We start from the raw sequence: 24,062 nt of genomic DNA, 5'->3' as shown, positions 1-24,062 counted from the left end.
CCAATATATCCTATGAAATACCTCCAGCTGGCATGTACAGTCTCCATTCTTGGCAGGAAAAGTCTGTCTGTCCAAGAAAGCTCATTGTGCACTTGCAGGAGGTGCAAAATTAGCAGCTGAGACTTAGCCATGTACAATAGTGGAATTTTGGAGGAGGAACGATGAAAAGATGCAGCATATACCTCATCTGTGAAATGGGTGGGTACTGGGAGAAGTCCCCCAAGGTTAGACAAAACACTCTCCAATGCTGAGAGACCATACATGTGTTTAGCCTTCAGGGCTGGGTCAGAGTTGTGATAGCCATGAGGATGCAGAACCTCCCATCCTCCAGATCACACATTTCATCAACACAGGCCATAGTCACTTTCATTTTACACATCCAGTTTTTATTCCTTACCATAGAGATTGCCTGTTTTGTATGGACAAAGGATGAAGCTGAATCATGCGCCCAGACTTAGGATGGGGTAAAGCTTTGAATCCCACTGTCGAAACAGCCAGACGCTAAGGGGAGGAGGGATTCTTCCAAAGGATGAAGCAGATGAGTGAACTGATGGCCTTCAACTGCAGGAGGTTGCTGTGGAGGGAGCTAAAGATGCTCCAGCCCTTTTCCACACCCCCACATGCTTGCTCTGGTTCTTGTACCTTGCAGGACCCTTGTATAAACTTAGGTAAACTTTGCGGTGGCTCTGCCTTTCCTTCTGGGCTGAGGGAAGCCAAGTATAACCAGAGGGTGTCACGTCTTGGTGCTGTCCTTTACCTACATTCCCAGATCCACCTTCACTCTACATGCAGCTTGTAGTTTGTGTCAGCGCTTTGGATGAGGGCCCTCTCCATGTGCAGCCCCTGTGCAAAGGCTGCTCATGAAGCTGGAGCTGTTTTTCTGAGCAGTAGCATAACCAAAATTCACCTTGTTCTTTCCAGTCTTGGGGACTCTGATTAAAAATTGTTAAACAATAACATTTAGATTTGGGAATTGTTCTTTTCCCCCCCACCCCCCACCCTTTACATTTAACCACAGATATACCATCCAATCATTTCCAACTGCCTTTCTGTTAAAAACAGTTGAAGAGAGAGAAAATTATGTGCAACTTGGTGCGTACTGTGAAACGTAACTCTTATTTATTTAAGAGGCAGCAATGTGCCACATATGTTATACAATTATATGGAAGATAGCAAGATTGCTGTGTTTTGGAATAAAAAAGTGTCAGCATTTGGAAAGAATGGGGATTATTGGAGGTAATTTATGTAGTTCAGAGTGATTTAAGTCTAGTTAAACAATTGCACATCATGGTACAATATCTGACATAATAGGCCAAGAGAGTTGAAAATTTTTCCAGTCTGTTTTCTATGTCAGCTTCCCAGCTGGTTTTCCACCAGAGAAACCTGTGGGGGTCTTTCACCTGGGGAAAGGCTGCTCCTGGCCTGGGTTTTCCTGACGTCTGTCCTCTCTTGCTTTGCTATCTGGTCTGTCACTCACCCCATGGTGTTTCCTCCAGAGGACTGAGTGGGCTCTGCACCATTATAGAAGCCATTAGTCGAGCTGGTCTTACCGACCATCCCAGCTCAGCTGCTTCAAGTGTCTGGCCAGCAGTTCATAGAATCACACAATGGTTTGGGTTGGAAGGAACCTTAAAGATCGCCTAGTTCCAAGTCTCCTGCCATGGGCAGGGACACCTTCCACTAGACCAGGTTGCTCAAAACCCCATCCAACCTGGCCTTGGACACTTTCCAGGGATGGGGCATCCACAACCTCTCTGGGTGACCTGGTCCAGTACCTCGCCACCCTCACAGTGAAGAACTTCCTTACCTCTAATCTAAATCTGCCCTCTTTCAGTTTAAAGCCATTACTCCTTGTCATATCTGCTTGAGAGAGTCCTTCTACTAATGGGGTGGTTTGGGTTCGTGTGGTGGGTTTTTGGTAGCAGGGGAGGGGCTGCAGAGGTGGCTCCTGTGAGAAGCTGCTAGAAGCTTCCCCAGCTCCAAGTCGGACCCACCTCCGGCCCAGGCCGAGCCCATCAGTGACAGTGGAAACACCTGTGGGAGAACAGATTTAAGAGGGGAACCTGCAGTGAGTGAGGGGATTGGGATGTGAGAGGAACCCTTCTGCAGATCCTGAGGTTAGTGAGGAGGAATAAGGGAGAAGGTTGATCCCCCCACAGCCTGTGGTGAGACCAGATGGCAGGCTGTCCCCCCCCAGCCCACGGAGGGGAGTGGGGGAGCAGATGCCCCCCTGCAGCCCAGGGAGAGAGGAGCCCACACCGGAGCAGGGGGATGGATGCCCCACAAGATGGCCGCTGCTCCCTGGGGAAGCCTGCGCTGGAGCAGGCTGGGACTGAAGGTTGGCCCGGGGAAAGGACCCACCCGAGGGAAGTTTGTGAGGAACTGCAGCCTGCGGAAAGGGATCATGTTGGAGAAGTTCGTGAAGGACTGTCTCCTGTGGGAGGGAACCCACGGTGGAGCAGGGGGATGGATGCCCCACAAGATGGCCGCCGCTCCCTGGGGAAGCCCAATGCTGCAGCAGGCTGGGACTGAAGGACTGCAGCCTGGGGAAAGGACTCATGCTGGAGAAGTTTCTGAAGGAATATCTCCCACAGGAGGGACACCACGGTGGAGCAGGGGACGAGTGAGGAGTCCTCCTCCCCCTGAGGAGGAAGGAGCGGCAGAGACAAGGGGTGGTGAGCTGACCCCAACCCCCGTCCCCCTGAGCTGCCGGGGGTAGAAGGCGGAGAGAACTGGGAGTGGAGTTGAGCTGGGAAGGAGGGAGGGGTAGGGGTAAGGTGTTTTCAGGTTTGGTTTTACTTCCTAATATCCTTGTTTTGATTTGACTGGTAGTAAATTAAATTGATCTTGTTTCTTCCCCAAGCTGACCCTGTCTTTTGCCCGTGACCATAAGTGGTGAGTGATCCCTGCCTGTCCTTGTCTCGACCCATGAGCTTTTCTTTATATTTTCTCCTCATCCCACCAAGGTCAGGGGAGTGTGGGGAGCAGGAGTGAGCAAGCATCTGTGTGGGGCTTTGTTACCAGCTGGGCTAAACCACAACATGGGGGAATTGAGGCACAGGGGAACCAATGGATTTATTTTTTTTCTTTTACTAATTTTACTGAGCTGCTGCTCAGCACCTCTGGGAAAAACACAGCAAATACCAAACTAGCTCCATAAAACATATTTGCTTAGTTTAGCCATCGGAAACATCACAGATTTCTATTAAAGGGGCAGGAGTTCCCCTTCTAAAAGTCTGCATCCAGAAAAGGTGAGAGAGTTGTTACACTAAAACTTTGACTTTTAAACTGCCTCTACTCTATGTGCAAATTCAGTTCAGGAAGGGCAGAGCAGTTAAGCAATGAATGGTAAACAGGCTCCTGTTTGGCTTGCATGATCACTGGATGGGAGCAGAATGGAAAGGGTGAAATCAGGGGCAGGCTGTGAGCCAGCCAAAGGACCTCAAAACATGCAAGTCCAAGAAAGTCATGCTGTTAGCAGGATATCCCCAAGGATGGGGAGTGGGCTGAACAGTTTCAGGTTGAGGGAGAGGGTTGCAGAGAAATAAGACTCTGCAATTGCCCTGCTGTGAGTGACTGAAGTGATTGCAGCAGAAGTGGGTGACACTTGTTATTATCATCCTGCCTGAAACAGCAGCCCAGGTGCAGGGGAACAGCATGTGGGCACTAATGAAAGGTGATATTGGCTTATGAATGGTCTCCCTTGCCACAGATGAATCCTTTCCTCTAGCAGAGATGCTTGGAGGAACTTAACTTCAGATATGGTTGCTATTTATTGTGGTGGGAGCTTTTGGAAAGACAGGGTTAAACAGCCAACATTTTGGGCAGATATGAGAGCATATTGTCCCTCTGCTTCAAACTCCAGCTAAAGATCCCAACATCTGCTAAAAAACCCCAGCACTCCAGGCTGCACTTGTCTTGACTTGTGGAGTCCCATCGACAGCACCTACATCCAGCCTCTCCTCCCAGGCTAGCTGGTGCAGTAAGGTCTGTGGACAGGGTGTAGATAGAAGGTGCTCAGTTCACCTCCAGCACCATGTAGCTCCCAGGCTAGAAAAAGGAGACAAAGTACTCATTAAGCTAAATCCTGACTGCAGGCTACTTGTGTGACAATTAAGAGCCTTGAACTTTTCTTCTCCAGTCCTCCCCAGATACCCATCCTGCACCCTGACTCCCATACCTGAGGTCGATATGCCTCAGGTGATGTTGGTTTTAGGGGTTTGAATACTCCTGGAGTCACTATACAGTGAAGCTTTTAAAAAAAAAATGAGCCCAGTAAGCTAAAGTGAGAGCTGGACCTGCCTTTCCATGACTCACATGCCTTATGATCGCTCCTCCGTGGCATTCTGGGGCTCAGCCCTTTATTGCCCAACTCTTTGGCGTGCATCTCCCAAGCACCTTGCCTTGGACCCACAGACTTCGCATCCCCAACCCTCTTACAGAAAAAACTCCTTTCTGGTTGCTTGGGTTCAAGGTAAGGGATATGAAAAGTCACTGGAAATCGCCTGAACTGTGAGGACAATTACCAGTGCCTGCCTACCTCTGCCAGGCAGTGTTCAAGGCTTTGAGCAGCACCAGCCACAGCTGCAGAGTCATCATTACCAGCAGAGCTTAGCTCCCTGCTAGAATTAATGACTTGAGCCTGCTTAATTGCAGGTTTCTCCCCTTTGCCCTAAATGTTAATCCCTTCTTCAGCCATGAAATTGCACAGGGCTTTTGTGAGCTGCCATCTTGCCTCTAATGGTGGTGTTTCAGCTCAGTGAGGCACTGAAAGTGGGATGAGATCCCCCATATACCTTCACTTGCACCCTCTCCCAAAGAACAGCAGAAACAATGCTTCAACATCAAGTAACATAATTTTCTTTGGTGCTTTTTGGATACCTATAAGAACTGCCAGCCCTTGCAAACTTCTTCATCCCAGGAAGAAATGGGAAAGAATCTCAGAAATAGCTTTTCAGCCTCAGAGAAACTGAAGTAAAGAAAGCCTGACTGAGGCAGCTTAAAACCTATGATTCATCGATGGTAGAGCTGAGCTGAGATCTGAGAAAGACCAAGACCCTGGTCTAACCACTGTAATATGCTCCTGCAAACTAAAGGCAGCAAGGGTGCCATGGTGAGCGAGATTGTCATGAGGAAATAGGTGTAGGTGCTGGGAAGACAACACAGGGAATAAAATAATCCCTTGAGACCAGGACAGGCTTTGTAGCTCATTCCTGCCCACTCTTGTAATTATTTATGATGCAAAGCAGCTGCAGGGGGTTGCCATGTGGGAACTTTTGTCAGGCACTGCTTTGAGATGTTATAGCTTCTTTTGCAGAGCCACAATCTGATTCCAAATGCTGCTGAGCTGCAATAGTGTGTGTGGAGGTTGCAATGCAGAGAGCCTGTCTCACCTCTCATTTGCAAAATGTGTAACTAAGGAGAAAACCCACAGAGTCCTGGTCCCTCCCCTGGCAGCCCCTCGTTGCCTCTTATTTTGTGCTTGACTCTTCATAATCCAAAAATCTGGGATAATTTCCTCTCCAGGGAGACTCTGAGCCTCAAGGTCAAAAAATGCTTCAGTGGCTTCAGGGATTGCTGAGAGTGGATTTAAGCAGGAAGCAGAATGAATTTTCCGGGGCGGTCTCATTTGTGTGGCTCAGACACTGGGGAAAAGGGAATAGACTGACGGAAGGATGGTCGTAAAGCAGCAGAAAAGAGAGACTTGCATCAGAGCTACTGATTTCCATCTCTGCGTCACCTAGCAACACTCCAGTTAAGGACTTAACTTCCGAGAAATTGATTCCCTGGGAATTTTCCCATTAGGTGGCACCACTGGCCTTGAGAAGGCTTTCATGCCTTTCATGCCATATCGACCTAAATCCCAATGCATAGGCCCCCCACACACCACCCTAAAAGCTCAGAAAGAGTTGAAAGACAAATGGGATTTGTTCAGACCCAGAAGTGACATGGGCTGTCAGTTCTAATTAAAATTTGGAGACAAACTTTTGATAAGACCCAGCCTATCTTTGCAGTGAGCATAACACAGATTTGGGAAAACCCCATGGAGTGACTCCATAACCTGGCTTCTCTGGGCAAAAGAGTGTTATGGCTTCATTAAAAGTGTATAAAAGCTGCTGAGCTGGTCCCTGAGCCACGCAGGATGCTCCAGGACAGCTCATGCAGACTATGACTTTCTAGCAGCTGGTGGACAGCAAAATAAAATGCTCATGTGGTGACACCACCACCCTCCCAGTGACCCTCATACCCCACAGTAGAGCAGACAGTACATGCACAAGGCTAATTTCTAGGGATAGTCAATGCTTCAGCTGAACCCAGTAGCGGAAATACCTTTTCTCATTGTCACTGGTTAATGTCATTTCTGGTGTGGCTGCTAGTGATTAGGTGAGGTTTAGAGACTTGCTTTGTCAGCCTTTAAGAAGTCAGGTGAGATGACTCTCACCCCAGGAACCTTTTCCAAACTGCTGGGGTTTGCAGAAAAAAGTCCTGCCAGGCTCAGCAAGTCTTCTCTTGTGGTCTTTGTTACCTCTCATACTGATGTCCCCATCTGGCCTTCTAGGAATTTGGTAATCATCATCAGTGCTGGTAATGTTAAATAGCTCACAGCTCTTAAGGGAAGAGCAAAACAGTGCTCTTTCAACAGACTCAGAGGCACCGATGTTTCAAAATAGACAGAGTCTGTAAAGAAAAAATAAACCTGGAGCAGGTCCACACTCCAGACTTTAGTAACCCTTCAAAGCAAAGCTTTACATACAAGTAAACTCTTATGATGGACCCCACAATACGCATCTAATAAATCATGTGGCTATGCAATCCTTTTTCTCACTTCCTTCAGCATCCCAATGAGGAAAAATATATCAGAAAGAGTTTTCTGTTCCTGCAGGCTGATCCAAGCTGTATTTGTAGGATCCTTAGTCACTGAGCTCGAGAAACTGCTCCTGTAAGCATCTTCTGTAGATAAATATAACCAGACCTGCTCTGAACCTACAGCTTTGGTTTGTAGATGACTTTGTGCAGGGCAGATTGCAAGATTTCTTCCTCATCGTCTTTCATGGGCAATTGGAAAGACTTACTCGGGCCAACTCAACTAACTTCTTCTCATGGATCCTGAGGTTTGGGTGGAGATGAGAGAGACAGTCAATAGGATAGATAACAAGGATTGCTCATTTCAACTTCAGGGCTGAGACCTAATCACTCTTCTGTGGCTCCAAATCCTCAAGCAATATTCTAGGTCCCTCTCATATCAGCGTCTGTACCAGACACAAAATGTAACAGAGGAATCGGGTTTTGGGTTGGGTTGGCTGGTGGCTGTGGTCTTTAGTGATGCCCTGGGTTTGTTATGTGAACCTGTTCTCAGCACCATACAGCTTTCAAGGGCTGGATCTTGCATGTTTCTAGGTCACATAAAGGAGACAATTTCTAAATGTAAATGGACAAGAAGCAGAAACTCTGCAGCACTGCTCAGCTGTCTAAAATGTCCCCACCTCATAAGCACAGAGATGCTGAGACCCTCAGCCACGTCTGTGTGATCAGCTCCTCAGTGGTCATGGGTAGGATCATGACTGGGATCCAGGGGTGGAAGTGGTTTTGTAGAAAGAAAACCTACTTAGAGTACGATCCTAATGTCTGGATATTGCAAGAGGTTCCACAGCCTAGTTTGAGAGCCCTAGATATCAGGAACTGTTATCTAATAAACCTCTCTGAGGAAATATCTGCTGCTGTCGAGCTGAACATTCAAACCCAGATTAAATGTATTTTTGACACCTTTCACTACCAGTTTTTTAGCAGATATGGAAAACTTACTGTGCATTTCACATATGTATTTTGGGGAGATGTGAATTTGGAGCTGGTGAAAGATGTTAGATTGTCTGTCCCGGGAGCGAAAGTCCTCTATTTGCAGAATAAGTTGGCGGGCTGGGCAAACATCTCCCATATTGCTGCATGAATATGCCTGGCTCCCATTTCCTAGCTGGAAAGAGACAGATTGATATGAAAGGATTAGCCAGGCTCCATGGATAACTCCAAATCCTTCAGTGGGCTCTATGAAAAGATATTAGAAATGTCTGTTTTATGCTAGTGCTCTTGGCTGGTTCTCGGATCAAAATCCAGACTTTAGCTGCATTTTGTGATATGGACCTTGGGCTTTAGGTACAGCAAGGAGCCCCACTTTCTTATTTCTTACCAGCACACACAAACCTGTCCCTACAGAGAAGGGGTTTTGGTGTTTTGGATATGTCAGACCAATTTGGAAAAGCAACCAGCACATTCTCTTGGATGCTGTTATTTGTTTTATTGACAGAGGTGCAAACATAATTTCTGATCTTAACTCTGCGATTAGCAGCATGTGTCATGGACCAAGGAATGGCTGTGGCATCCCAGACGAGTCTAACCCTGTGGAAGAGAACTGCATTAGTCAACACAACTGGCATCCAACTCTGACACCCTAAACAGCACTAAAGAGAGTCTGAGGAATAAGACAAGATGGTGTTTTCAACACCAGAAGCAGAGAGAGAGCAGTCTATGTTTGATTGTCTCTTTTACTCTCTTCCCACTCTCAGTTGTCTCTTGAGCCCTTCCTACAATCAATTTGTCTTTCTCTTCATCCTCCATCACCCTTGCCACTTCACATTCAGCTTCCTCATCAATACCTTTGCATCTATGGAGACCTAGCTCCATCTCCTTATTCTCCTTGCAATGATTTGTGAGCAACTAAGCCCTTCTATCTCCAGGTAACTACTCCTCCGTCAGCCCTTCAGGAACAACTGTTTGTTTTTTTTTCCCTGCTCCACTTCTATACATCCTCCAGAGCCATATTATTATTAAAGTCATACGCATATACAGAGGTCACATACATTGACAAAGAGGCTGTGTTGGTGCCTTGAACCATTGCTTTAGAGCCCAGTCTGTCTGTATCCTGTTCCCTGAAACAACTTCTTTGGCTCACAAACTAATGTCAACTAAACTTGTCTGAAAAGGCTGAAAGATAATTCTGTTCCAACAGGTTTGGGGAAAAATGAGTGCCAAAACAGGGCTGAAGTAGCTCAGCTGGGAGAGCGTTAGACTGAAGATCTAAAGGTCCCTGGTTCAAGCCCGGGCTTCAGCAGAGTTTTCTTGTAGTTTTTTGTGTCCAGTGCTGGGCTCTCCAGTACAAGACAGACATGGACATACAGGAGAGAGTCCAGTAAAGGGCCAGGAAGATGATGGACTGGAACATCTCTCATATGAGAGGTAGATGAGAGACCTGGGACTGGTTGCCTTGAGAGGTTGTGGAGTCTCCATTTTTAGAAATATTTTAAAACCACCTGGATGTGGTCCTGGGCAACTGGCCTTAGGTGGCTCTGCTAGAGCAGGGGGTTGGACCAAATGACCTCTGGAGGTCCCTTCCAACCATTCTGCCTGTAGAGGACAAAGACAAAAGTTTATGTCTAGAGCAGGGAAAAGCAAGGCTAATATCATCCTCATATTTCTATTAGCAGTGGCCACCTGGCCAATCAGCACAACCATCCGGGCTGACCAACCAGCCAACAAACAGCTGTGATTAAGATTAGGGTATCAGAAGAACCAGACCTACATATAAACAAAGGCAAATTTATACATTCCGATCCTTACAGAACCATTTACTGAGTTCAACTTTTTCTCTTTTTTCTTTTTTTCAGACAAGCTAATAGCTCTGTGGACAGAGACTGCTTCAAAATTATCTCATCACCAGCTCTGAAATCCCAGTCTCTGTCATCTGTTGCAAGATCTGCAATGCTACGTCACACACAGAGCCCCCAAATAAACTTCCGTTCTCATTTAAGACACCATCTGTGTCCCATTTCTGCAGTGCTTGGCAGAGATCGCTTCCCTTCTATGGTATGTTTGTTCCCCTTGCTGAGCTGCAGCCTTCTTCGGAGGTGGGAAAGTCAGCGGGTGGAACGGATGCCAGCAAGCGGAGATCAGTCTGCTGCGACAGCGTCCTTGGGTAGCAGGGTGCTCTTGGTGTTCAGCCTTGGCCAGGCGGTCCTGGAGCAAGCTCAAGGGCAGTCCCACGGAAGAGCTGGAGCCAATACGAGGTCACGTTTGGCTACAAGAAAAGGAAGAGGCTTCGGTGGGATGTTGGCCGTTAATGAGGGCAAGAGCAGTGAGGTGAGGAAGAGCCAAGTTGGGAACATCATGGACAGGTCCAAATGCACTGGAACATCCAGTTGCTCTAGGTCCTTTTAGCAGGTAATCGATGGAGTTCATAGCCTTGCCTTCCTATTATGCAATTAAATTAAGCTTTATTGCATAATTCAGACAGCTGCAACCCACAACAAAGGATAAACAGTCTTTAACTTAGGCTTTCCATCAAACCAGCTGAATGATTCTGTGCAAATTGCATTGCTATGCCTCAGTTTCCCTAGCTGTAGCAGTGACATCTGCCTTCCCTTACCTTCCCCAAGTGTGGTGAGAGTTAACTTGTAGGTGAAAGTACTCTGTGTTCTCAGCTTGTTTTTGTGTGCTATCCCAGCACGTGTCCCCACGGATGATGCTGTATTACTCACACACCTCTCAAATCCTCTTTTTCTCTAATTCCTTTTATTTGCCAGAACTACGAACAGTCATGCTATCCAGGAAAACACAGCCTTCATAATGCTGGCATCAGCGTCACTGAGCTGTGCTCAGGAGACTGTTCCTTAGGAACTCCTATGACTTTCAGGTGAATTTACCTCAAACTTGATTGGAAATGAGGAGGGGGGAGCGATAAGAAAGAAGAGGACAGCTCGTCTCAGAAGAACAGTGAAGAATGAGGTAAATAATGAGGAAACAGTGTGGGAAAGAGCATGACAGACCGGAGATGATGTAAGAGACTACAGAAGCCTGGGTTACCATTGATACAGACCATTTTAAATGGCCAAGAAGGACTTTGGGATTCATCTGGAAAGGGAGACTATCACATAAATGGAGATGAGAAAAACATGGAACATTTTGCATGTCATGGCAAAGGCTAAGAGAGATTGAGTGTTGTCTGTGTGTATCTGGAGGAGATAAATGCCAAGGATGAAGAATAAGTGGTTGAACTAGAAGGCAGCATGGTAACAACCGGGTTTAAGCTGGTTAAGGATGTGTGCTAGCTGTAAATTCAAAGGTTTCTACCAGTGGGGGTACAGCAGCTCTCGGTGAGCTCTTTCCTGTCCTTCAGGAAGGGCAACAGCTGCCAGAAAAGTCTTGTAGTGGGTCTTCTAGGAAAGGGGGTTTACTACATGTAGTGGCTGGGAACCACCTTCCATCCTTGATTTTCATTTTGCTGCACAACTGTCTCTGTTGCTGCAGTGGCTGGTCACACTGAGGATACTCAGGTTTCATTAGACATAACAAAATGGATGAAGAAGGCATGATGAATCAAAACCTTTTCTTCTCCATTGTCCTTCCTCAAGTAATTTTTTTTAAAAAAGGTTGAGATCTTGTACAAGCCACAAAACCCAGTGAAACACCTACACACCTAGGTTCTAGCCTACTTTTGGAGCTGTTGTATTCCTCTTTGCTTTTGAGATTGTAGCCCAAAACTCTTCTTGGACACTGCTTGCTTACCTTTAAGCATCCAGCGGTACCAGCTTCCATAAATTAATTAATGCCATGTGAAGACAGCCATGTCATCAATCCTCCTTGACAAAAATGAAGGATCTGAAGAACAATAGAAGGCATAGGGGATGTGGGAAGGTAGAACCAATGTGTGATGTTATTGTCTATAAATTTTTGGTCTTACTTGAAAGAGACTATCACACCTGACTCTCACTGACATCAGCCCATGACCATGGTATACAGTGACATTTTGATCAGTAATCTCATTTTTCAGCTTTTCTTCAACTCTACATCGGACTTTCCTCCACCCCTTCCCAACTGTTCTTCTCCTGTCCCCCCCAACAATAAAATGGGCTGGCAAAGGTGGCTACCATGGGGGGATGGACATGGGAGGGAAACCGTGGCCCCCAGGAGTGACAGCAGAAACCCTCTAGCAGGGGAATAGGAATAACTAGTAACACATTTCCAGATCACTGACTTGCTTGCTGTCTGTGCCGCCCACCCCCTCATCTTGGCTGGCCCGCCAGCTCCAGGCTGAGTACACCCACCTGCGAGAGGGAGCCAGCCTGAATGGCAGCAAGGGAAAAGTTCACCTGGAGGGGAAAGCAAGCTGTCCCTGGAGGAGGTGAGAGGAGGACGGGGGATCCTGTGAAATACCACGGTTGCATTTTGAGAGGGACTTTCTGGACTGAACCTGTTCTGGGAGTATGTAAGACAGGAGGGGGGGGTTAGAAGAGGTGCGTTAGCATCCTTACCGATGTGGTATAGAGGGGAATGGATCATCCAGAAAGTTTAGCTCATTTAGATTAATGAACCCATTGCATATTCCTCAGGAAATCTCTCTTCCACATTTGCAAACACCGCTTGACTTGGCTACAGTGTGTGAGACCGCCTTTTAACTATTTATCTAGGCAGCTGCCAGCCCTGGAATGGGACAAATCCCCCAGCACTGCTGGAGGGTTAATGCTGCAGATGGCTATAGGCATATTTGCAGGTGTTGAAGATGTTTGTGGTGTTTTGCCTCCTCCTCCTGACATCTCCTGTCTCTTTTTTTTTTTTTTTTTTTTTGCCTTGTTTATGTTTGATTTCCTCCAAGAGGACACGTTTGACCGACCTGGGGAAGTCACGGCTCACTTCCCACACCGCCCCTCGTAGCTGAGGCTCTCAAAGGTCACACCAGGGATGCTGGCATCTGATTCCCATGTGTGTTGCTTGGATTCCTCATCAGCACATACATGTTTGGACTCGATGTCCTCAAAGGTCTTTTCCAACCTAAATGATTCTATGATTCTAAACTGGTAAATCATGTTTCTAGAGGTATGGTGTCTTGATCTCAGGTCCTGCTCCTCCAGAAAGACATCTTTGGGAAGGTCCTAGCGTGCAGCTCCAGGCTCCAGCAGCCTTCCCGTGCTGTGTCACTGTGTTTCCCCTGTCGCACACCAACACAGGAACCTTTACAGGGCTGGCAGGAAAAAGAATTTCTATTTTGTCACTTCTCAGCCAGCCACAACTGAGAAGACTCGAGAAACGAAAAACTCTCTCATCTTGGTGGGTGACCACATGCTGTCCATGAATTTGGTAAGGACTGGGTCCTCAGCTAGAAGCAAATGCTGTCTCTCCCTATCCTGTTGCAGACTTGACGACTGGTGCTGGCCAGGATTTAGAGTCCTGAAAGCCTGGTTTTAGAAGCTCATGTCCTGAAGGGCTTTCAGTTCCAGAGAGCTATCAGAGTCTCAGGATTTATATTTCCTAGATGCCAAGACCCTTTCCTAAGGGTTGTGTAGGTACAGTTATGCAAAGTTTACAAGCCAAGAGCTCAGACACATGAGCTGAGCTGCAAGAGCTGTATGCCTATGAATTACAGTCTGTAACAAATCCAAGGTAGTTTGTGTTACCTGAGCGCATGGTGGGGCTAAGGTTGTGTGCAGGTACCTCACATTTGCTCCAAAAGTTTCAGGCAGCTGAGAGGTGCTAATCTATTTAGTGGGGAAAGCCGATTGCATCTCCAAACCCTGAGCTAACAGGTCTTTCCCCAGGGAAGCACTGAAATTACAAAGGAACAGACTCTTACGTCTACTGACTATACTGAGAGGCTGGGAAAAAAAAGGAGCTCTTAACTTAGAAACTTGAGTTAAACGTTTAAAGCTAGAGGTGATGATCTGAGACCTTAGGAACTAAAAATCCTTGGGCTGAAAAAAACGCACATCCTCAGTGGCTTTGCAAGCCTTCTAGTCCTGGCTTTATTTACTTTTTTTTTTTTTTTTTTTAAATTATAGGCTCCAACATTAGGGAGCTTGCATGGCAAATCTGTAGCCAAGGTAAAGTCGGAACTCTGCTTTTGCAAGCTTTCAGGTTGACGCTGTAGCTGCAAAACTAGCTTCCCTCAAGCAACAGGCAATCCAGCACATCTGTGGCCACCCATCAAGATCTTTAATGGTGTGGCTTTAAAATCAGCAGGCAACTGTACTGCCTCTCACTCAGTCCGAGTAAAGAAAAGCTGCCGCCGTTTTCTATGCTAATTTTAAGGTTTTCAAAAGCCCATTTAATTTCTCTTCCTCCTCCATATACTTCTCTCTCTCTCTCCCTCTCTCTGCCTCCTCCTGCAGAGGTGCCAAAGCCTCCTCCATCAATTTGTGAGAACTTCTGCTTGAAAACTAGAGCAGAGAATCACCCACGTAACCAGGCTGGCATGAAAATATCGGAGGCAGAGACACTGACTCAAAATGACTCGAGGAGTTTCCCCGTGTCAGGGTGAAAGAAATGGGAGCCTGGAATCGACTCCACCAAAATCCCTGGAGGACGAGAGACCTGTCCAGCATGTTCTGACGACGGCCAGTGAACTTGCTCCTTAGGAAGATGTTTTTGCATTTGTTTCTACTGTCTGTTGATTTTTAATTTTATCTATTTGTTGCTTGCCTGGGACTTCCAATGTTCCCAGATCTGCTTTTTTTTCCCCATAAAAAAAACCTTAACAGGGCAGGCTTTCTTCCCGACATTTCCAATTGCTTGTAACGAGGGATTATAAGACATAGTTGAATTTCTGCAGACCGAAGCAAATGTTTCCAACCCATGTGGCACAAGTCAAGTAGCTTAAAAAGATGATCTAAGTGTAGTTTAAAGCCTTACATACTATCTAGTAATTATAATCACTCCTGTACTGGATTCTCATACTTTTTACATTAACTACTTTCCTGAATTTGCAGAGCTTTGCTGAGGATGTTTTCTGTGCTGCAGGTGCTTGTTGGGAACCAAACTGAAAGCCACCCACCCTTCTGCATGGAATACCAAACTCTTCCCAGTCTGTCACCTCCTGGGTGCTCCCAAAGGTTGACAGAAGAGTATTCGCTCTTGCCCCAAACTGAATCGCACCCTGGGCAGGGAAATGAAAATCTCTGTATCTCAAAAATGACAGCAGGAGCTCCACAATCCTCTTTCTCTGGGCTTTTTTGAATACAATTTGCATATTTAAATAGCCTACTTCCACTTGTAATGAGCAGTGCTTCATGTTCTCTCCTTTTCCTCCACTAGCACCTGCAGTCACAAATAAAATTAGGCTTTGCTATTCAAACCGAAAATAAAGGGTAGCCCATTGCCCCAAAAGTTAACAGCCCAAATACTTAACAGCCCAAGTAACATTCTAAGTTGCAAGTAATTAATCAGCCATAGATACTAAATCCAAGACCCTTCAAAGGTATTTTGTCTGTCTATTTACTTTAGTACCTCTGAGGACCTGAGCTGGATCCAGAAAGTATTTTGTTATTCTCCAGTTTTAGCATTCAGTGTTCAGAGCGGATCATGGACAGTTGCTGCATTTGAAAGAGGAATTTTTGTCTCTTTCTTTTTTTTTAATTTTTTATTTTTTGCATGACGCACAACCAAACCCCATTTTAAGACACTGTTTAGACAGTGAGAAGAAATCCTAACTCAAAATTTTCCAGGGGCTTGTTGGATGACCTGAATGGAAGAACCACCCTGATCCTCATATCTGCCAGCTCAAGACCAATATTTTGTAAGTGATGTGCAACGTCATGTACACCAGGTGAACTAGGACCCCCGTGCCTTTCAAAATCCAAGCAGCATCCGCTGCAAAAGACAGGCAGGGATGGATTTGCAAGCTCTAAGCTCAGTTTTTGGAAAAGTTGACAGTTCAGCTGAGCTCTTAGGAATGGTGAAGGGTGGTGAGGGGTTATCTCCCACATCGTGGACTTCTGCTGGAGGCTCCTTGGGGCAGAACTTCTCCTCAGCAGTAAAGACCTTGCTTACCCCAGGCTCTGTCTAAAGTCAATGGGGATAGTTGGTACCTTAGAGGATGATTCAGGCTTCAGCTGCCAAGACGTTAGAGGCCAACCTCACCAGCTCAGACGGGATGAGAAAGGGCAGGGTTGAACATGCGCAGACCTAACCTGCTGCTGGAGGGTCTGGATGGAAGCTCCTGTCTCCCACTGATGCAAGGACTGCAGGACGGATCTCAATGCGAGCACGGGTGATCTTCATCACGGTCTGGACTCCACACAGGTGCACAAAAGTGCATGTTACCTTTATTGACCACACACAAGCTGTCTGTTCATGGCACAGCGCTGCTACGCCTCCAAGAGCTCTGCACTGCAGCACAAACCAAGCCTTAATGTCTTTATGCCTGGAGTAGTAATCGCAGGATTATTGCTCCCATGGCATGCAAATAATAATCCTCTCTTTTCCTCAACTTGTAGCTGCCATGTAATTTAGAAAATTAATCTTCAGGGCTGGCAATGTCTTTTATTGTCTGTGTGTGCTGGCTGCCTCTATCTCAATCATGACTAGCTCGCTCTGTCAGATCTCAGAGCACTTTCCAAAGGACTCTGGAGTACTTTACCCAATTTTCTGATGGGTGAAACTGAGGTATGAATAAAAGAATTGCCTTCTCCTCAAGCTAACCATTGGCAGAGCAAGGGACAAAGCAGACATGCAGTCCAATTAGCCCATATATTACAGTAGGTCCTACAAGGACATAAAAGGAAAGCAATAGCGAAAGCACTCTGTGGAAATGCAAACTATCACAAAACCAATCAGCGAAATAGAGAAGACGATGCTGGGAACATGCACGCCTCACCCTGTGACCTTTTCATCAGGGCAGCTGTATTGACACTGCAGCAGTGATTCACAGCGACTGCAAATCAGAGGTCTGGGGTCTTCTGTCTGACCCCATAAAGGACAACCGAGCAAGCATTGCATATGCAGTAACCCCCGGTGTGATCTGCATTCAGTAGTTTCAGTGGGAACTTTCCCAGGCGTACTAACAGACCCAGTCATGCTCCTACAGTGACCACATGCCTTGCAGGTTTTTTTTCCTGTTTACTCTGTTGTTTGGGGTTTTTTTTGTCTGGTTTGATTTTGTTTGGTTTTTTTTCTGGAGGAAAGGGTTTTAAGCTCCTGCTGAGGATTTTCCATATACTTAGCTTTCAGTGCAGGCTCCTGCATCTCAGCAGCAGTGAGATATAGCTCTGGTGCTGTGCGGTCAGGGTGGATGCGTGCGGACTGATCCTTGCCAGCATTCTTGGTGGGAAAGGTGGAGAGAGGTGTCACGAGGATGGGGGAGGACAGCAGCAGTAAATAAGGACTGAAGGCATTACGAGAAAGAGGCAGAATCACTCGGAAAAGCAGAAAATCAGAACTGAAGGACACCAGCAGAGCCGTGAGCGTTTGTGGGCGAGAGCTGAGGGCTGGAGCTGGGGGCTCAGGAAAAGACGGTCATCGGGGTCTGACATACGCTGATTGATTAATTTTGGGGCCCCAGTGCCGAAGGGACCCGAGCGGCGGTGAGAGGAGCGAGCTGCGTGTGTGTGGGCTGGGGGAAGGTGCTGGCAGGGCAGCCACCCCCACGCTGCCTGCCTCCCACCGCAGTTATTCATCCCGCACCTTCCCTCGCTGCCTCCCAGTGAGCAAGCACCAGCGAGCACAGGACGCTTTTAACCCTTCTTGGAGCCAAACGTAGGGAAACTGGGCAATTTTGGTGCTGAGGTTTGAGTCGGAGCTGTTTCAGCCCGGAGGGAGCCAGGTTGTCGGGAGAAGGAGCAGGCAAGTAAGCTGCTCTCCTCACTTCTGGCAGCGCTGCTTTACGGCCTTGGGGGATTTCTTTATGTCCTGCAGCGTGAACATGAAGGCCTGATCGCTAGCATCAGTGGGAGCCTTTTCTTTGCCTTCCCACAGCTGTGGATCAGGCTGGTTGTGGTTTAATCCCAGCCAGCAGCTAAGTACCACTAAGCTCACTCCCCCTGCCCCAGTGGGATGGGGAAGAGAATCGGGGAAAAAAACCCACCCAGACTTGTGGGTTGAGATAAAGACAGTTTAATAGGACAGAAAAGGAAGGGAAAATAATAGTAATACTACTACTAATAAAAGAATATACAAAACAAGTGATGCACAATACAATTGCTCACTACCCACTGACCGATGCCCAGCCAAACCCCTGAGCTGTGGTGCCCCCCAACCAACTCCCCCCAGTTTTTATACTGGGCATGATGTAATATGGTATAGAATACCCCTTTGGATCCTTGGGGTCAGCTGTCCTGGCTGTGTCCCCCTCCCATCTTCCTGTGCATTCCCAGCCTCTGCTGGCAAGGCAGTATGAAAAGCTGAAAAATCCTTGACTTAGTGTAAACACTGCTTAGCAACAACTAAAACATCAGTGTGTTATCAACATTATTCTCGACCTAAATCCAAAACACAGCACTATACCAGCTACTGAGAAGAAAATTAACTTTATTCCAGCTGAAACCAGGATAGGCTTCAAAGCAATTTGATTGCAGCTACCTCCTTGAGAACAACGGTGTCGGCTCAGACTGGGCATCCTCCAATACTGTTCATCAACAGATACCCAGTGAGGAGTAAGGACATGGCAAATGCACATGATAACCCCCTCCCCAAATCTCTTCCAGCCCTGAAAATCTTTCCCACCAAAAGAGGTGATGGGAAATGCCAAGTCCTCTGCAGGGAGAGTTATAATGCCAAAAGCAAATACAACTGGTCTGTCCTGGGGGGACTAAGGCCATCTGGTAGGGCACATCCGTCATGGTGCTAAAACCTCCCCGCTGCCTCAGCAGAAATAGATTCATTATGTCCAAATCAACCTTGGGAATGGTTCCTGGCCCCTGCTATCCCCTGAACTGTGTCTGGACATTGCCTGGGAGGACAGGAGTTAGCCCACTGAAGCAGTGTGGAGGAGCACTGGGCAGTGCTTAAGCCCAAGCACTGGCCTTATTTAGATCTCCAGCACACTTGCTAAACCATGAGTCTAGCACCAGGTCAAAATACTGTTTAGCAGGACTGCTTGAACGCTAAGCCTGTGCCATCCCACTGCTCTCTGACTCACACAGCCTGTGTGTCTGGCATCTGATTTTCTTCTGCCCTTAGGGCTCAAGGCTGCTTTTCTCCGGTGTGGTAGATGAGGTCAGAGCAGCTCAGCATAGCCACAGAGTGTAAGCCGTTCTTAAACCTGAGGGCAATGCCTGGGATGTACATAAACAACTGCCTGAGGTCTGTTTTCATAACAAAATGAGGCCCCAGGTGTATACCAAATTTGATATAATTTAATCTTGCACATGGACCACCCAGGAGGCTCTGACCTACTCTAATCCAGTTTGGGGACCGGGAAGCTCATTTCCAATTTAGATGAAGATGTAGACAGTAGGAGTAAGAGTCAAAGGGAAGGCATTTTCTACTTGGTGCATCCTTGAGCCAGAGGATATTGCCTGATTATGTCATGTCTGCAAGGGGTGGTGATGGGTGAGCGGCTGTTATATTTCCTGAGCTGTGCAGGAGGGCAATGTATCTTCTGGCCGTACCTAGGAGTGGGTGGTGGCTGCTGATAGAGGCATTTGCCCAGCAGGACTCATGGAATCTCTTCAAGGCTTAAGCAGGTCATGACGTCATTGACTTACGCACAAGTTGTTATTCACGTCCTGATCAGGGAAGTTATCTCCTGGAAGTGCTGCAGGATCTGATAGGGTTACATCCAGAGATAACAGAGCACCACCAGAATGACAGGGAGAAAGAAGATATCTCTGCTGTATTATGGAGGAGGGACTGGATGAGTATCGGGGTTGATCTTTGAGAAATCAGTAGTCAAAGGTTCACTGATGCTCACTTCTTTTTTTTTGGATGTCTCTGCTGATTGTCTGAAGGACTCCACAGACCAGGAATTAGTCAGAAGGGATGGAGAACAAAACACAAAACACAAAACACAGTTACTCAGTTGTAGAACTCATTGGGGTGTCCGCACATTTTATAAAGGTCAGCGTAAGAGTAGAAAAGGTTGAAGAAAAGGTAGAAAGCTTCATCAGAGATCTGGAGGTGTTTTCCTATGAGCAACAGGTAGACACACCAGAACTCTTCAGCCTGGAAAAAGACAAATTTTAGGGACAGGAATTGCTGCAAGGTCAGTTGTGATTCAGACTAAAATCAACTTTTTGACAGCGTATTTTTCCTTTTCCCAAATCACAGTTTTGGTTTCCTGCATGGCCCCACACGCCAGTGCGTTAACGTTACTACCTCTTTATGGGGCACTCCATGACATGTAGGATACCCCCTGATACTTTTCATTTACAGGCTGAACAGCTCTCTCAGCCTTTCCTCATAGGAGAGATGCTCCAGTCCCTTCATCATCTTCACAGCCCCTCGCTGGACTCTCTCCTGTATGTCCATGTCTCTCTTGTATTGGAAAGCCCAGCACTGGACACAAAAAACTACAAGAAAACTCTGCTGAAGCCCGGGCTTGAACCAGGGACCTTTAGATCTTCAGTCTAACGCTCTCCCAGCTGAGCTACTTCAGCCCTGTTTTGGCACTGATTTTCCCCAAACCTGTTGGAACAGAATTATCTTTCAGACTTTTACCATTCAAACTGGCTTGGTGGACACTTGGCTCTTGTCCTGTCACTGGGGACTACTGAAAGGAGCTTGAGTTGAGTCCATCCTCTTTACAGCCTCCCTTCAGATACTTATATACATTGATGAGATCGCCCTGAGTCTTCTCCTCTCCAGGGGTTCCATGGGACCTTGCACATGGCTGAACTACAAAAGGTTTCAGAAGTATTGAAAGAAATGCAGAAAGTGGGTTTCATCAGAAAGTATTACACACAGGTTGCCCTAAAACCTTTCTTCTTCCCCAGTTTGAGAAGTCTTTAATCTACAGATTGCTAGGAACTGGGAGAATACAGCAGAGAGGCTATTCTGTGATTTTCTTCTTGACATCGTAGTTGTTTCCCCTGAGTTCACTACTGTCCCAGCCTCCCTTCTTAGTCTGCTGTGCAGAAGCAGTGCCCCTACTAATAAAGCAGCCAGGGACTAGTGACACCCAGGGTAGGAAAATCCCCGAAGCCTTTGGGATTTGGGTGGAGGTTGACCTGCCTAGTGTCTGACAGGTAACTGAACCATGCCTTTCATCTCAAATACAATCCCACCACAAGAACACCATTCAGGTTGACTAAATATACACATTCAGTACTTTTTGTGGCATCTTAGGCTATCCCAGCTGTCCCACAGCTCCTACTGCAGAGGACTGTAGACTTTCTTCGTGACCTATCTCACATCTTTCAGCCCTGTGACGATGGCTTAAATGCTTTTGGGCTTCTTAAAAAGCACCAGGCACCTAGGAAAATAAAATGTGCCCTCCTAGATCAGATCGATGGTCCATCTAGTCCAGTTCCCTGTCTCTGAAAATAGCACAGGGAGATGCTCCACAGGAGATCGTGTGAGTATGGCAGCAGCCCATTCCCCTTGTGCCATATTCAAGAAGTTGGAAGGAACATCTCCACCTGGTCATTCAGCATCTGTCTCTGGATTTATCACCAGTGCTTAAGCTTATGTTTAAACACCTGGCCCAAACATCAACTACCAGAGACCAATAAGGCCAACAATTATCAAAGAACTTCGAATGAGGACGGCTGCGGTGGATAAATACACAGGATAGAAAAAATTCTTACAGCCACATTTTCACTGGTAACACCCCTCCACGCAAGTTTTCTCAGAGGCTGGGCTAAGCTGTCACTCCATAGAGCCCACATCATCCATACCCTGTTGGCTCTAAGTGAGTGGGTGACAAGGAGCCATCTGCAGGTTCTTCCTAGGAAAGGGAGACCTGCCAGGTCAGCCTGTGTGGAAGCCTGGCTCACCTGTGACTTAGCTCTGCCATTCCAGCTGTCCTATTTTTGCTTCACCAGCTTTCTCCTTGTCGAGGAAAGTGACTGCAGAAACCAAAGCAGTTCTGTTTCTCACCAGCTTTCCTCAGACAGGAAGAAATGATCCCAACATGGGAACTGCGGTATTTGACAACCCACTCTGCCTTGCTGGAAATACTGAAGCTTCAGCTGGGTACAAAATTCCTACTGAAAGATGAGCTATGTTACACTTTGCAAATGCTAGCAGTGCTGGTGAAATGATGGGGTGAAGGATCTGATAAAGAACAAGCCTTGAAGGAAGTGCTACACTGCGGTTAAATGTAGAAATTTGAGAAGCTGACTTGGTGGGAAGTTGGCTTATTCAGATGGCAAAACATCACAACTGAAAGTCTATGGGCAAAGTCGTCAGAAGGAAGACTTGTGTTGCCAGTTTAACATGTCATATGGAAGAAGTTGGAAGCTTAGACTTTCCCTCATTGAAGAAAAAGAAATGAAACCTGTCTTTCTGGCTCAATTCAGAGCTAAGGGCTGGAGCACCATAGGCAGCTCTGCTCTGGGGAGTGAATGAAGTGGAAGGAGGAGTGAAGTTGGGATGACTGCTCTGGCAGCTTTGTGGGCAGGTCAAAATTGCAGCTTTTAGCAGATGCTGCTTTTTTGAGCCAGAGCTGTGGACACCTCTCCCTACCACACACATGTCCAGCTCAGTGCTGCGCCGTGCAAATGCAGACATTTGGGAAAACTGCTTTGACAGCCTATCCACTGCCATGAAAGAGACAGACAGCCACCGTGATCTCCTGCAGGAAAAAATACCCTGTCTCTGGGACACTTATTTCCATCAGTGAGATTTTCCCTGTTTCCATCTCTGTCCCTACTTTGCCCCCATATGCCAGAAACTTTCTAATAGGTAGCCTTCTACTTCACCTTTGATTTCATTCTGGTGGTTTCCTCAGGTCACTTGTGTGTCCTTTGCACCAGGGGGTCTTAGCGTGTGGGCTCCCCATACTCAAAGTTCCCTGTTGTCCTCTTTTAGCTGTCCTCATCCCCCCTGCAAAAACTCCTGATTCATTCACATCTTGAATACTGTCTGCTTTGTTTTGGTGTCTCCATCCCAGGAAAGATGTGAAAAAAACCTAACCAGTGGAAAGGCGTAATAAAGTCACTTCTGCACAGGGAATCATTGTGTAAACCGTGTTTATTCAGTCTGGAAAAAAGAAAGGGTAAAAGGAAGGGTATTATAGGATCTAGAGAGGAGTCATTAGGGCTTGAGTGCTTATTGCCTCTTCTGATGCAGGAAGTAAGGGCTATCAGTTAAAATGAGCAAGTGCCAAGCTTGGAACAAAGAAAAAGAAGTTTCTTCTCACACTGGTTATCTGTGCAAGTCCCTGCCATAGGATATTATAGATCCTCAAAGTGTACAGACATTCAGAAGATGACTGGGCAGATTTATGGAAGAAAAAACTCCAGGAAGAGCTTGCAAAAATGAAACTACCTGCTTTGGTTCATGCAGTGCCTGAGCCACAAATCTCTGGAGATTGGGAGAGTATCTGGTGATATAACACTACATTCTTTTTTCTGTTATTATACTCTTCTATAGGTATTAAATCATAGAAAATGGTGCAGACCGGGTTTTGAGCTAGATGTTCTTCTGTGAGTCTTCTCTGGCACTTCCTTATACTCATGCCCTGGCTTCTTGAGACATCAGGAAGATGTCAGCCTGTTAAACCGTGTTGGCACAATGGGCAGGGATGTGCTGGACGTGTCATTTCATGCCATCAGCCAACTGTTTGATCTACCACTCCCACACAGGTGTTTGAGGCTTTGGCCATGTCAAACAGATGACAGAAGATCCTTCTGTCCCCACTTTCCCTCCTCCCATTCTTCCAACTTTCCTATCACTCGAGACTGATCTGCCTGTGCATTTTAAAATATCCATCTGGCATCACCCAGATGCAGCTTTCAAAAGTTATCGCATTACATCCATGCAGAAAGCTACCACTGAATGCTTCTCCCAAGAGCCGACGTGCCTGGCCATGTCGAGAGGCACAAAGCTGGCCTTTGTGGGCCAGCGTGGGTTCATCACCCCTTGCTGAGTGCATTCTTTTTTTTTAATGGGGGTCAATGCATCAACCAGATGGAGGTGCGGAGAGGTGACCTTTTCTACCCAACTCAGCACATCAGTTTTGTCATAACTCTTAGTTTTCATTGCAGACTTCCTGGCACCAAACTATGCCACTGATGTGATTTTGTCCTATTTCTCCAGCTATCTGCACCAGGGGAGTGACAGACGACTGCAGGGTCGAGATGCTATTGCTTTTCACACACTGACTTTGCTCTGATGTGTCAAATAAAGCACATGTTCTTCCTTTA

General features: G+C 46.7%; 2 non-coding genes across 2 annotated transcripts; one reads left to right on the top strand and one right to left on the bottom strand.

The window, feature by feature from the left end:
- The first annotated feature begins 9,030 nt into the window (after positions 1–9,030).
- On the top strand, positions 9,031–9,103 carry TRNAF-GAA. The gene has a single exon. It is a non-coding gene; the product is annotated as a tRNA-Phe (tRNA).
- An 11,175-nt stretch (positions 9,104–20,278) lies between these two features.
- TRNAF-GAA lies at positions 20,279–20,351 on the bottom strand. Its single transcript has one exon. It is a non-coding gene; the product is annotated as a tRNA-Phe (tRNA).
- Positions 20,352–24,062: the final 3,711 nt, after the last annotated feature.

This window comes from Haliaeetus leucocephalus, unplaced genomic scaffold, assembly GCF_000737465.1.
Source record: "Haliaeetus leucocephalus isolate CR32 unplaced genomic scaffold, Haliaeetus_leucocephalus-4.0 Scaffold953, whole genome shotgun sequence".
NCBI lineage: Eukaryota > Metazoa > Chordata > Aves > Accipitriformes > Accipitridae > Haliaeetus > Haliaeetus leucocephalus.
This window is presented reverse-complemented; position numbering and strand designations above follow the sequence as displayed.